At 38.7% G+C, this 11,076-nt stretch overlaps 1 protein-coding gene and 1 pseudogene across 2 annotated transcripts in view; one reads left to right on the top strand and one right to left on the bottom strand.

Annotated features, from left to right (window-relative positions):
• LOC309506263 (glutamate carboxypeptidase 2-like) overlaps positions 1 to 10,912 on the bottom strand; it is an 81,121-nt pseudogene extending 70,209 nt beyond the window's left edge. Inside the window, exons 1-15 of the transcript XR_014211822.1 lie at positions 10,771 to 10,912; positions 9,587 to 9,692; positions 9,064 to 9,250; positions 7,548 to 7,649; positions 6,858 to 6,983; positions 6,398 to 6,592; positions 5,231 to 5,324; positions 3,533 to 3,628; positions 1,620 to 1,705; positions 1,379 to 1,498; positions 1,189 to 1,271; positions 780 to 843; positions 533 to 600; positions 270 to 358; positions 71 to 161 (exon numbers count right to left, since the gene is read on the bottom strand). The product of XR_014211822.1 is annotated as a glutamate carboxypeptidase 2-like (transcript). The remainder of the gene's footprint in view (positions 1 to 70; positions 162 to 269; positions 359 to 532; positions 601 to 779; positions 844 to 1,188; positions 1,272 to 1,378; positions 1,499 to 1,619; positions 1,706 to 3,532; positions 3,629 to 5,230; positions 5,325 to 6,397; positions 6,593 to 6,857; positions 6,984 to 7,547; positions 7,650 to 9,063; positions 9,251 to 9,586; positions 9,693 to 10,770) is intronic.
• LOC309506214 (NACHT, LRR and PYD domains-containing protein 3-like) overlaps positions 1 to 11,076 on the top strand; it is a 162,708-nt gene that overhangs the window by 129,014 nt on the left and 22,618 nt on the right. The window lies entirely within an intron of this gene.

Genomic DNA, 11,076 nt, shown 5'->3' on the forward strand with positions numbered 1-11,076 from the left:
ATCTATTTTGCGTAGATGTAAACACTGACAGGACTTAAATAAATACAGTGTTGCACACAAACACACTCACCCGGTTTTTAGTGTATCTCGCCCTTCCAGACGCAATCCCTAATCTGATGAAATACGCTTCAAAATCACTACCAGAGCCCAGTTTACTGATCCTGCAGGGAGAACACACACATTTGAGATGCATGTCATGAATCTATAATCAGTCAGATGGTCTTATAGATGATTATGATCATCATGTTCCTGAAGCTGCACGTCAGTACCATGGTGCATCTCTGTCTGTGGAGTTATCTCGTTTGTGCCAGCTCTCGTACAGACTCATGCCCTCCTCTCCTTCCTCTGGACTCAAAACCTTCAGGAACATCACTAATTTACACTTTATCACATATTAACATCACTTGCTTTTATAGTGAGAAATATTGATAGTAAAACAGAACGATAGAACAATAGATAGATAGATAGATAGTCAGACAGTCAGACCGACAGACAGAAAGATAGATCTTAACTTTTCTAAACTGAATCTCACCTTCTTGGTGATGTCATAAACCAGAGTGTGTAGGGAGGGGGTGCAGTCGACCCTCAGTGTGTACATACCTGCACACACACACACACTCCATTATGAGTGTATCTCTGATAGACAGACAGTTAATGCAGTGTTGATCTCGTCTTGTTCAGATACTGTGTGTGTGTGTGTGTGTGTGTGTGTGTGTGTGTGTGTGTGTGTGTGTGTGTGTGTGTGTGTGTGTGTGTGTGTGTGTGTGTGTGTCACTAACCCTCGATAGCAGAGTCTGTGTTGATGTAGGCCACGGCTCGCTCCTGCAGGACTCTGGCTTTATCCTGCAAACACACAGAAGAACAGCAGCTTTCAGCAAACTGAGATACAGGGAGAGTAGATTCATTCATTCATTCATTCATTCATTCATTCATTCATTCATGTGTTCATTGATTCTGTAGTTCATTCATTCAATTGTTATTCATGTATTTTTTTTGTTCATTCTTTTGTGCAATTTTTTCATATATTCAATGATTCATTCAGGCATTTTCTCATTAAATCAATCAATCAAATCAATCATTCATTTATTTCATCATTAGTTATATTTTCTATGCATTAAATCAATTAAAATACATTGATTCATGTATTTAGTCACTCATTTGTTCCTTCTTTCATTCCTTTGCTCGTACCTCTGCCCATTCTGTGGATCCCAGCAGTCCAAACTCTTCTGCATCCCAACTGGCAAAGATCAGCGTTCTCCTCGGCCTCCAACCTGACACACACAGAGACACAAACACATGGTCATCACCAAAGAAACTGAGAACACAATAAGTGTCCTGTTTAAACGGGCATTAAACTAGACGGTGAAATGACACACACCTCTTTTCATGAGTTTTCCAGCCGCTCTGACGTTCTCGTGCACCACAGCGGCTCCTGACACGGGATCAATCCCTCCGAAAACCCAAGCGTCACGATGGCCGCCCAGAATCACGTACCGGTCTGAACACACACAACCAAACTCAACTAGATAGTATAAAATAAAGCTACGCAAACTCTCAAACAGAGTGTAGCTCAACTCCGAAAAATGACCCCCAAAATAAACCAGATAATGTAATGTCACCTGGCTCCACGGCTCCTCGGATCCAGCCAATCACGTTGTAGATACGGGTCACCTGATTGTTGGTGTGGATGTTCATACGTACTTTACTAAAATATCACAAAGACAAAACAATGCTTTATTGAATAGCTTCAGTATTTTACATGAGACTGAATGTGTTCCTGTACTCTTTACCAGGTAAAGGCCTGTTCACACCAAGGACGACAACTAATGATAACGTCTAGGGCTTCATTATATATCGTTTTAGCATCGATATCACAGATAGTCACACTGCAGGATGTGCGATGTCAAGTATAGGGATTGTAAAGACCAGGAACCACGGATCGAAACGCACACGATTCTCTGATTATTGCAAAGTTTAACCATCTTAGAGCTAAAGTTCATCATTTGCACGTGTTTTTGGTCCTGTCAGTTTAAACATTCAAGTGATTTTAAACCATTCTAGCGCTAGAAAATGTGAAAGAAAACTCAATTTGGAATTGTTTTCTGTATTTAAGTCATTTTGTTAAATGTTTTATATGGTTCTTGCAGAAGCTCAAACGTGATGCGTAACACGAGATTGAACCTCATTGGTTCTTGCAGAAGCTCAAACGTGATGCGTAACACGAGATTGAACCTCATTGGTTCTCGCCCGTCAAGTGAACATGCTTGAGCTTCTGTTTAACACAACTGATGTGTGAGTTGATGAATGTCTATATGAATAAAATACTAAATTCAATCTGTTGATCATATAAAGTTACCGAGTCGCTTCAGACAATTTGGAGTAAACCGCGCAATTCCTGTGGATTAGTTTTACGATCTATTTATGAACTTTTTTGAAGCGTCAGGTAGTTGCGTAGTTGTCAATGGAGGGACAGAAATCTCTCAAATTTCATCAAAAAGATCTTCATTTGTGTTTTGAAGATGAACAAAAGTCTTACAGGTTTGAAATGACATGAGGGGGAGTTATTAATGACAAAAATTTTATTTATTGGTGAACGACCCTTTAAGGCCCTTAAGTCACTTTGGATAAAAGCATCCACAAAATGCATAAATAGAAATGCATGCTTCATTATGCTATTTATAGCCTGCTGACTCTCTCTCTCTCTCTCTCTGTGTGTGTGTGTGTGTGTGTGTGTGTGTGTGTGTGTGTGTGTGTGTGTGTGTGTGTGTGTGTGTGTGTGTGTGTGTGTGTGTGTGTGTGTGTGTGTGTGTGTGTGTGTGTGTGTGAAATGGGCTCGCCAAACACAAAGCCATTGTGTAAACTGGCGGACCTCCAGAATTCACTACTGAAAAACAACAGAGCCACAGAAGTGTGTGTGAATCTTTCTGTGAGTGTGTGTTGTGAGAAGCAAACGTGTGGCCTCTGCCCCTTCATGAGATCGCCGAGCGCACAAACCTCTCTGTACTGCTGACATCACATCATGCATTCAAATCAGTTAACGATTACCAGGAGTGTGTGAATATGTGTGTGTAAGCTGATTAAGATTGTGTAAAGTTTAAGTCCCACTTCAGAACAGCAGGATCAGAGGTTGTGGGGTTAAAAGTCGGGGATTTAATGGTTGAGGTTTTGACTTTGGTTCAGAATAGTAACTGTCTGACTGACTGAACATAATCTCAGTTTACTTCTTTAATTAAAAAACTTTTTATGATGCAAACAAGTCATTCCCTCCATTATTTTCATATTAAATTAAATCTTAAAGACACCACAGGCGAAATGATTTGAACTAATATATATCAGCACTGTCCATTAATCACAGTAGATTAAGACTTAATTGTTAATTATTGTTATTGTTAATCTTAAATATGGAAATGGGCTTTATGTAGTTAAATATGCACTATTGTAATACATTCTCAGCACAGAAATCTGAACACTGGATAAAACCTGGTTCACATTAGAGTTTCATTGTTGATTTACAGAAAGGAAAGTCTCGTACTTCTGCTGAAATCCGCCCATGAATCCCGGTCCAAGTCTATACGAGATGTTAAGTGAACCCTTCCAGTTATCCGGAGGAAGAGGCCCGCCCATATGCCTACAGGAAGTGACATCATATAATGACTCGTTTCAGGTTAGGTAAAGAAACAAAATGTAAATGATATTGCAAATTTCAATTAAATGAAACAAGAATGTGATCAACTTTAAACAGTTAAAAAACAGTTTCCCCCATTCATTATGACTATTGTGATGGATTTTTTAATAAAAAATAGTAAACTGTTTATCAAACTAATCATAATTCTAACATTCGACCACTCGAACAACATGTACTCGTTACACACAAAAATTGTGTCGAAACCAGTGGAGAATTCTGAGATGCTGACGAGACAATATCAAAAATATAACAGTCTAGAATACTGAGTCATCAACAGAACTTCTAACCTTTAATGATTTGAGATCTAAGTTGCTTCTACCAAGTAACAGAAGGGTTTGCATATGAAGAACCAATCAAATTGTAGGGAAATTATGTAAAGTATCATGTCATTTTTGTCATGCTCCTATTCTATAAAAACTGTTGTATTCGCTTTTGCTGGTGAGATTCTCTCTGAGATCCTCCGGCCGTGATTAAAGCATATTCAAAGGCATAATTGCTTGCCGCGCAGCAAGTGTGTTAGGGAAGCTTACTAGACACTTTGATAGTGTTATAGGAAAGTTTTAAGTGCGTAAGAAGTTCACACTATCAAATAATTAAGGGACGAGACGTCGTCCGACTCCTAGCCAGTTGTCGACTGTAGACGCAGAGCTAGAGTATAAAGATTATGGGTGTCGATTGGAGACGCCCCAGATAAATGTATTATTAAGCGTTGACTGTAGACGCTTGGGTGTCGATTGGAGACGCCCCAGATAAATGTATTATTAAGCGTTGACTGTAGACGCTTGGGTGTCGATTGGAGACGCCCCAGGTAATTAGGAGTCAGGTGCGTAAGAAGAAAAATCTACCTGTTCTGTCCTTAGGGATGTTTATAGTGTTTTTGGGTGTGTTTTGTGTTTCTCTTTTTGGTCTCTTTTGTCTCTCTTACTTTCACAGGCCGTCGCTGATTGGCTGTTTTGCCTGTCAATCATTTGTAATGTGTTGAGTGGGTGTGCCATGTGAGGCGGGACCCTCATCATCCTGATGCTTGACACCTGGAGAAGCCGTACTTAAGGAACATGCTACTGCCAGCGAGGAGAGAGACTTTTTGTTCTGGTTCTGCCTTGTGATGTGTCGCCATGTTTTATTTTCTCTTTGCTTGATTTACTTTGTTAAGTGTTTAGTGTGTCATGTTAATCGTGCCTTGTTTTTGATTGCACCAAAAACGTCTTATTTGTGAGCTCTGAAAGATTTAAAAAACCAATATCGGTCAACCACTAATTATTGTTAAATATTATTATTACAATTATTAAAAAAATATATATTATTTAAATTATCTAAAATGAAACAAATTGATAAAGAAATATATTACTTTTAGAATGATACTATTGTACTCTTAAAAAACTTGTATTATAAATATTAAATAATATTTAAATATCATTATTCAATCAATAAAACAAGCATGTGATCAGCTTAGTACTATTGTACTGTTAAATGTAAAAGAGTATTTTAAATAAAAAATAAAAACATTGTATGCCATCAAGTAGTTTTTATCAGTGTCTGACTCACTGCAGCAGGAGAACTGCATCATCATATCCAATGGGATGCACTGGAATCCCGGGAAGCCCCACTGCGTCCTCCATGCTGGACCGGTAGGTGTATTCTACAAGACATTTAATAACTACATTAGTTTGTTAATATTAAAACTTAACAATTAAACTTATTGTGAAGTGTTAACTTTTTTTTAATTCATGTGCCTCATAATTATTAATCAAAATATCGTCCCCTCCCTCTTGCAGCAACATCTCTTCTCTGATTGTAGGCTTGTTCGACTTCACTTCCGATCGGCGGCTGACTTGAAGCAGTGCATGCCGGTTAGAAATTTTGTCCGACTTGATACAGCGCCGACGCCACGTGACTGTGACATATGCCATCAAAGTACCGCGAGAGCATTTCGAGAGTAGCCGGAGAACTCAGCCAGCGCAGCTTCTCAAGAGCGGCTGCACTGGGCTGCAGGAGGCTGATGACGACACAGCTGTTCCACGATTGGCCGGATTCACCGCATGACAACGATCACGTGTGTTTTGTGTTTATTCGAACACCTTTAGTTCCTCTAAAGCTCACAAATCAGTTTTTTATAACAGTAAACACTCTTTTCATGTCGTATGTTATATTGTGTCATGTTTATCAAATTAAAACTGATTAAAAAACGTATAGACTCCACTTCATTAATAGTAGCAATTATGTTGAACTTTATTCTTGTTCAAACAGACGCTGTATGAAGCAGTACATAAAGTAGGCCTATTGAATGAAAATGTCTCTGAAACATCTGTGCATTATTAGGCAAATATTACATTTATTTCACTTCAGCTGTGGTAAAGTACGCGAACACCACGTGAGCGGTCACTACGGGAACCAGAAAGTGTCCGACTTCACGTCTCCGTTTGCAGCTCCTCCCCGCCTGCACGCGGCTACTCTCACCGATCGGTTACATCCAGCCGCAGCCGATGTCGAACACACCTGATGTGTTTACTGACATTAGGGCGGGACAACCTGTCACTCAAATGAGACTGACCAATAGCAAACCACAACCATCCAATCAATTTCCCACAGACAAAATCAAGCCCCGCCTTCATTTGTTCTTGTTCGAGAAGCGGTTTCACCCGGATATACGTCACAATAATGAAGAAAACTTGTGTTTCATGAGTCTGTAATGTCATAGAGTCTCTTTCACACCTTTGGCAGGGTATCCAGGTGTGAGAGGGTCTCCCGCCCCGTTCAGGTTCAGGACGTTCCCTCTCTGAGCGCCTCCTCCTGGCAGGTTCCAGCCTTTGGGTTTGGGATACGGCTCAACGCCCTCCGCACAGTAATCCGCAGGGTCCGAGAACAGCACGATCCCTTTATAGCTCCCGCTAACATCGCGTTCTTCACCTGCACACACACACACACACACACACACACACACACACACACACACACACACACACACACACACACACACACACACACACACACACACACACACACACACACACACACACACACACACACACACACACACACACACACACACACACACACACACACACACACACACAGAGCATTAGCTGTCCTTCAAAGCCCATAGGGTTTTCTTTCTTATGTGAAGATTAAATAACTCGTTAAACATCACATCCAAACTACTTTTAAACGCTACCTTGTTCCCGCGGAAGATTTTGCCATATCTAGCGATGACGATTTTTCCCGTACAGTTTATTCCCAACTCTCTCTCCAGCTTAAAGAAATCTTCCGTCCGTCCGTAGTTAACATACACCAGTTCATCCTACAATTCACAAACATCAGGTTACAGCTAGAGACACACGTGTGTGTGTGTGTGTGTGTGTGTGTGTGTGTGCGCGCAAATTAATTTTTCTTCCGTAAACTACCGTTACATTTATTTTAATGTTATTCTCACCAAGCCTGCATTTTTTTGCTCAGAAATACAGTAAAAACAGTAATATTGTGAAATATTATTAAAAGTTACAATAACTGTTTTCTATTTGAATATATAGTAAAATGTAATTTATTCCTGTGATCAAAGCTGAACTTCACGCATCATTCCTCCAGTCTTCAGTGTCACATGATCCTTCAGAAATCAGTATAATATGATGATTTGATGCTCAAGAAACATTTCTGATTATTATCAGTGATGAAAACTGCACACTTTTGAATAGCAGTATAAGTTTCATAAGTTTTGAATGATGAAACATTATGAGAACAACCCTTTTATTTCATTATGAATTAGATGCAATGATTAATCAAGCACAGATCATGCATTGAGACAATAAACAGGGTCAGTTTTGATTTCATGTTGATTTTACATTTGGCTTTGGTATGTGTGCATCACCTCTGGTTGACCTTTTGCAGAGAAAGCACTATAAGGAGGAACAATATCGGTAACATCTTCATAACCTTCAGGGATCGGCTCAGCCAGAGAGGTGTTAAAGATCTGAGAGAGAGAGAGAGAGAGAGACATCTGCTATTGATTGAATTATGCACTGTAATCACTATAAAACATCCTCCGACAGAGTCATGTACTTTCATCGGTCACCATCACAACCAAGCTGGAGCCGCTACTCGCAGCCTCACTCGTGACGAGATAAAGGCCTTAAAAACACACTTGCTCTTCATCAGGCTTCTGATGTCATGAGAGAGAGAACAGAACATGGTCAGTATTGAGTATTTAACTGTTCAAGATTCTAGATTTATGTTTTTTGGGGGGTATTACATTTTGAAGTCGCATTATACGTTCTTCAGATCCTTAAAATAAAGTGCATGGATGTCTCTCTAAAGAGCTAGAGAATATGTCTTTCTTTGAAGAACTTCCTCCAATGACATCATCAGGCCTGTTTCGTTCAAAAAATTTGGTTTAAAAGACAATTTTTTAAAAGATAGAATTTTGGACTAAATAGAACACAACAGTCGGGTTCCAGAAAGTAAAAACTCCATTATTTTCTCCATAAGGGAATTGATTTTGAACGTTAAATAATAAATCTTTAAAGACTGTGAGCACTGAGGTTGTTAATCGATGGTATTTGCTTCTGTTGAAGCCATTAGCCTGCATTATTTCAGCTTAGTTTTAAAATAATTGAGTTTAACAGTGGAATTCGCAGTGAGAAACTACATTACCCATGATGCAGTACAGACAATTACACCAATCAGAGTCGAAAAAAGCAACACGTGCCAAAATAGTTTTATAGCTCCGCCCACTCACATGAAGCAGCGAATGACATGATCGAGTCGATCTCCTTACACTCAAAATATTGAAATGTTTTATATATATATATATATATATATATATATATACAGTATATATATATATATATATATATATATACAGTATATATATATATATATATATACAGTATATATATGCATATTTTGCAATATATTGTTTTTATTCATATTCTTAACATTTGTAAATGAGTAGTTTTATTGCAGTTCACTAAAGCCGTTACCTTTGTATTTTTGTCTGATCGATTTTCAAAAGCTTTTTTTGCTTTAAATCAAACTTTGTAGTGTTGTGGTTCACCTCGTGGCTGATTGGTTTGGTTCATGGCTTATAAAACTTTAACAATATTATAATCCCTATGGGAACAATTAATGAATAAAAATACTTCCCGGAACCAGCGCAGCTGAAAAAGTGGGCGGCACTAATGCACTCAAATGTGTCTGTTCTGAAGAAGTGCATGTGGGTGCAAGGAAACTTTGAGGAAAACATTTTGCAATTTTATAATTGTGCAACATCAGTTGCAATATCTAGAGCGAAGAGAGTCATGAGTCATCACTATAACTAATAACTTCAGGTTCTCTCAAAAGAAGCCTTGTTTGTGTGTGTTTGGGTTCTGGTTGTCAGTAAGTACCTCATTGCCCAGGTCGTCCACTATTGAGATGTAGTTGGGTCTAGTTTTATTTGGGTATGACAGCAACACGTCGTAGGGAACCAGCTCTACCGAGTCCAACCCAAACTCCATCCACTCGGCTCCAATCTGCTCCGCCAGATCCAGATTCTGCTGCGTTCCTGCCAGGTGTGGAAGCCTGGTGAACTTCCTATATATGACAAACATGAGACAAACATAATCTAGACTGGCTCATCTCCAAATGAGAAGGACAACTAGGCTAGCAAAATATCCATCATTCACATTACAACATTAATATTCATTCCACATAAAACATTCTTCCCTAAACTAAATAAAAACACTATTATTAAATAAAGAAAATAAAAAGATAAACACTTTTAGTTCATAAATTACTTAAAAAGGATGCAACTCCTATATTTATATGACCTATAATCCGCCAACAATACATGCAGTTGTATCACCAGCTTATGTTTTAGATGCACTTAATATCATTCAATAATATCAGGACTAGTTTATTTGAAGGAACCTGAGATGGTGTTTAATATTCTCTGCTTGCATCTCATCCAGAAAGTCTCGCAGGAAGCTTTTCGACGCGTGTCCATGATTGACAGTAGTAGGTCGAGCAAACCAGCCTAGATGATGAGAAACACACACGTTACACCAAACCAGGTCTGAGAAATATTAGCAATCTGTTTAATGTACATAAGAGAAAGCCATGATGAAGGTCTGTTCAAAATTAAACATCATAAATGCACTCATTCTTAAAAATAAAGGTTCCTAAAGGGTTTTTTTCACAGAAATACTATAGATGAACCAGTTTGAGTTCCCCAGAGAACCTTTCAGTGAACAGTTCTTCAAAGAAACGAGTGTAAGGAACATTTTAAGAATCTAAAGAATATTTTGTACAATGGAAAGGTTTCATTAATGTTAAAGATTCTACATGGAACCACCAATTCTAATAAAGAACCTTTATTAAACAAAGTGAGCAAAACATCCAGGGTTCACACACCATTTGTCGAATGGATTTTCATGGACTTTTTTTTCCATGCAGATTTGGTTTAGCATGTTTATGAAAGAATCTAACTCACAAAGAGCAATTTAGCTAATGCAATATTTAGAGCTGAAATTATCACACACACACACACACACACATACACACACACACACACACACACACACACACACACACACACACACACACACACACACACACAAATGTATTCAGAAAATAAATAGGCTAAATCCCTGATTTATATTTCCATGAGTTTCAGATCTTTAAAAGAAATGTTTAAATTCTCTGATATTTCATGGTTGTGGGACACTTGAACATTTCTTCAAGACTGTGTTTATACCTGCATTTAAATAAAGATCTACCCAGCAAAAACATTTGCGTTGTGGCACGTTGCATTTCTGCTATGGCAACGTCGCTGTCTACGTGCTCGCAACATTGTAACAACGTAGAATTGTAAGACGCGCATTAATAAACTAATTAACTAAATCCAGACATTCAAGACCTGAGGAATGCAGCACAGGAGATCTGGACAGGTGAGACCAACAGGTATCAAACACCTCAATTTGATTTTGACCATAAGCAACGAAAAGTGAATAAATGCGTTGATGTTTTTATGGCAAAATGATGCACAAAGGACAGACTAAAACGACGAGGCATTGCACATAATCAAAAATACTTATAAAGGTAGAGAAGGTCACCAATAATAAATCCAATCAAGAAGAAAGCTGTAATAACCGTTAACCGGCAGATCCAGCTGATTATTTTATCCTCCGATCACATTTGACTAAGCGACGGACATAACTTGTTGAAAGTTGGAGAACTAGAACAGCGAGCAGGAGAAGAGAGGTGAGAAATGTAATGTAGGTCTTGGTTGGCTTGTGTTCAAAAGTTCATTGCAGCGAATCGGTTCCTTTGAGTGAAAATGATTCAACAACTCGCTCGATTCATCCATGAAGTCCTCGCGCGCCATTTTACGCATTCCTCTTCGCAGTGACACGTTTAAA

Source organism: Leuciscus leuciscus (genome assembly GCF_965113295.1).
Source record: "Leuciscus leuciscus genome assembly, chromosome: 9".
In the NCBI taxonomy this organism is placed as follows: Eukaryota; Metazoa; Chordata; class Actinopteri; order Cypriniformes; family Leuciscidae; genus Leuciscus; species Leuciscus leuciscus.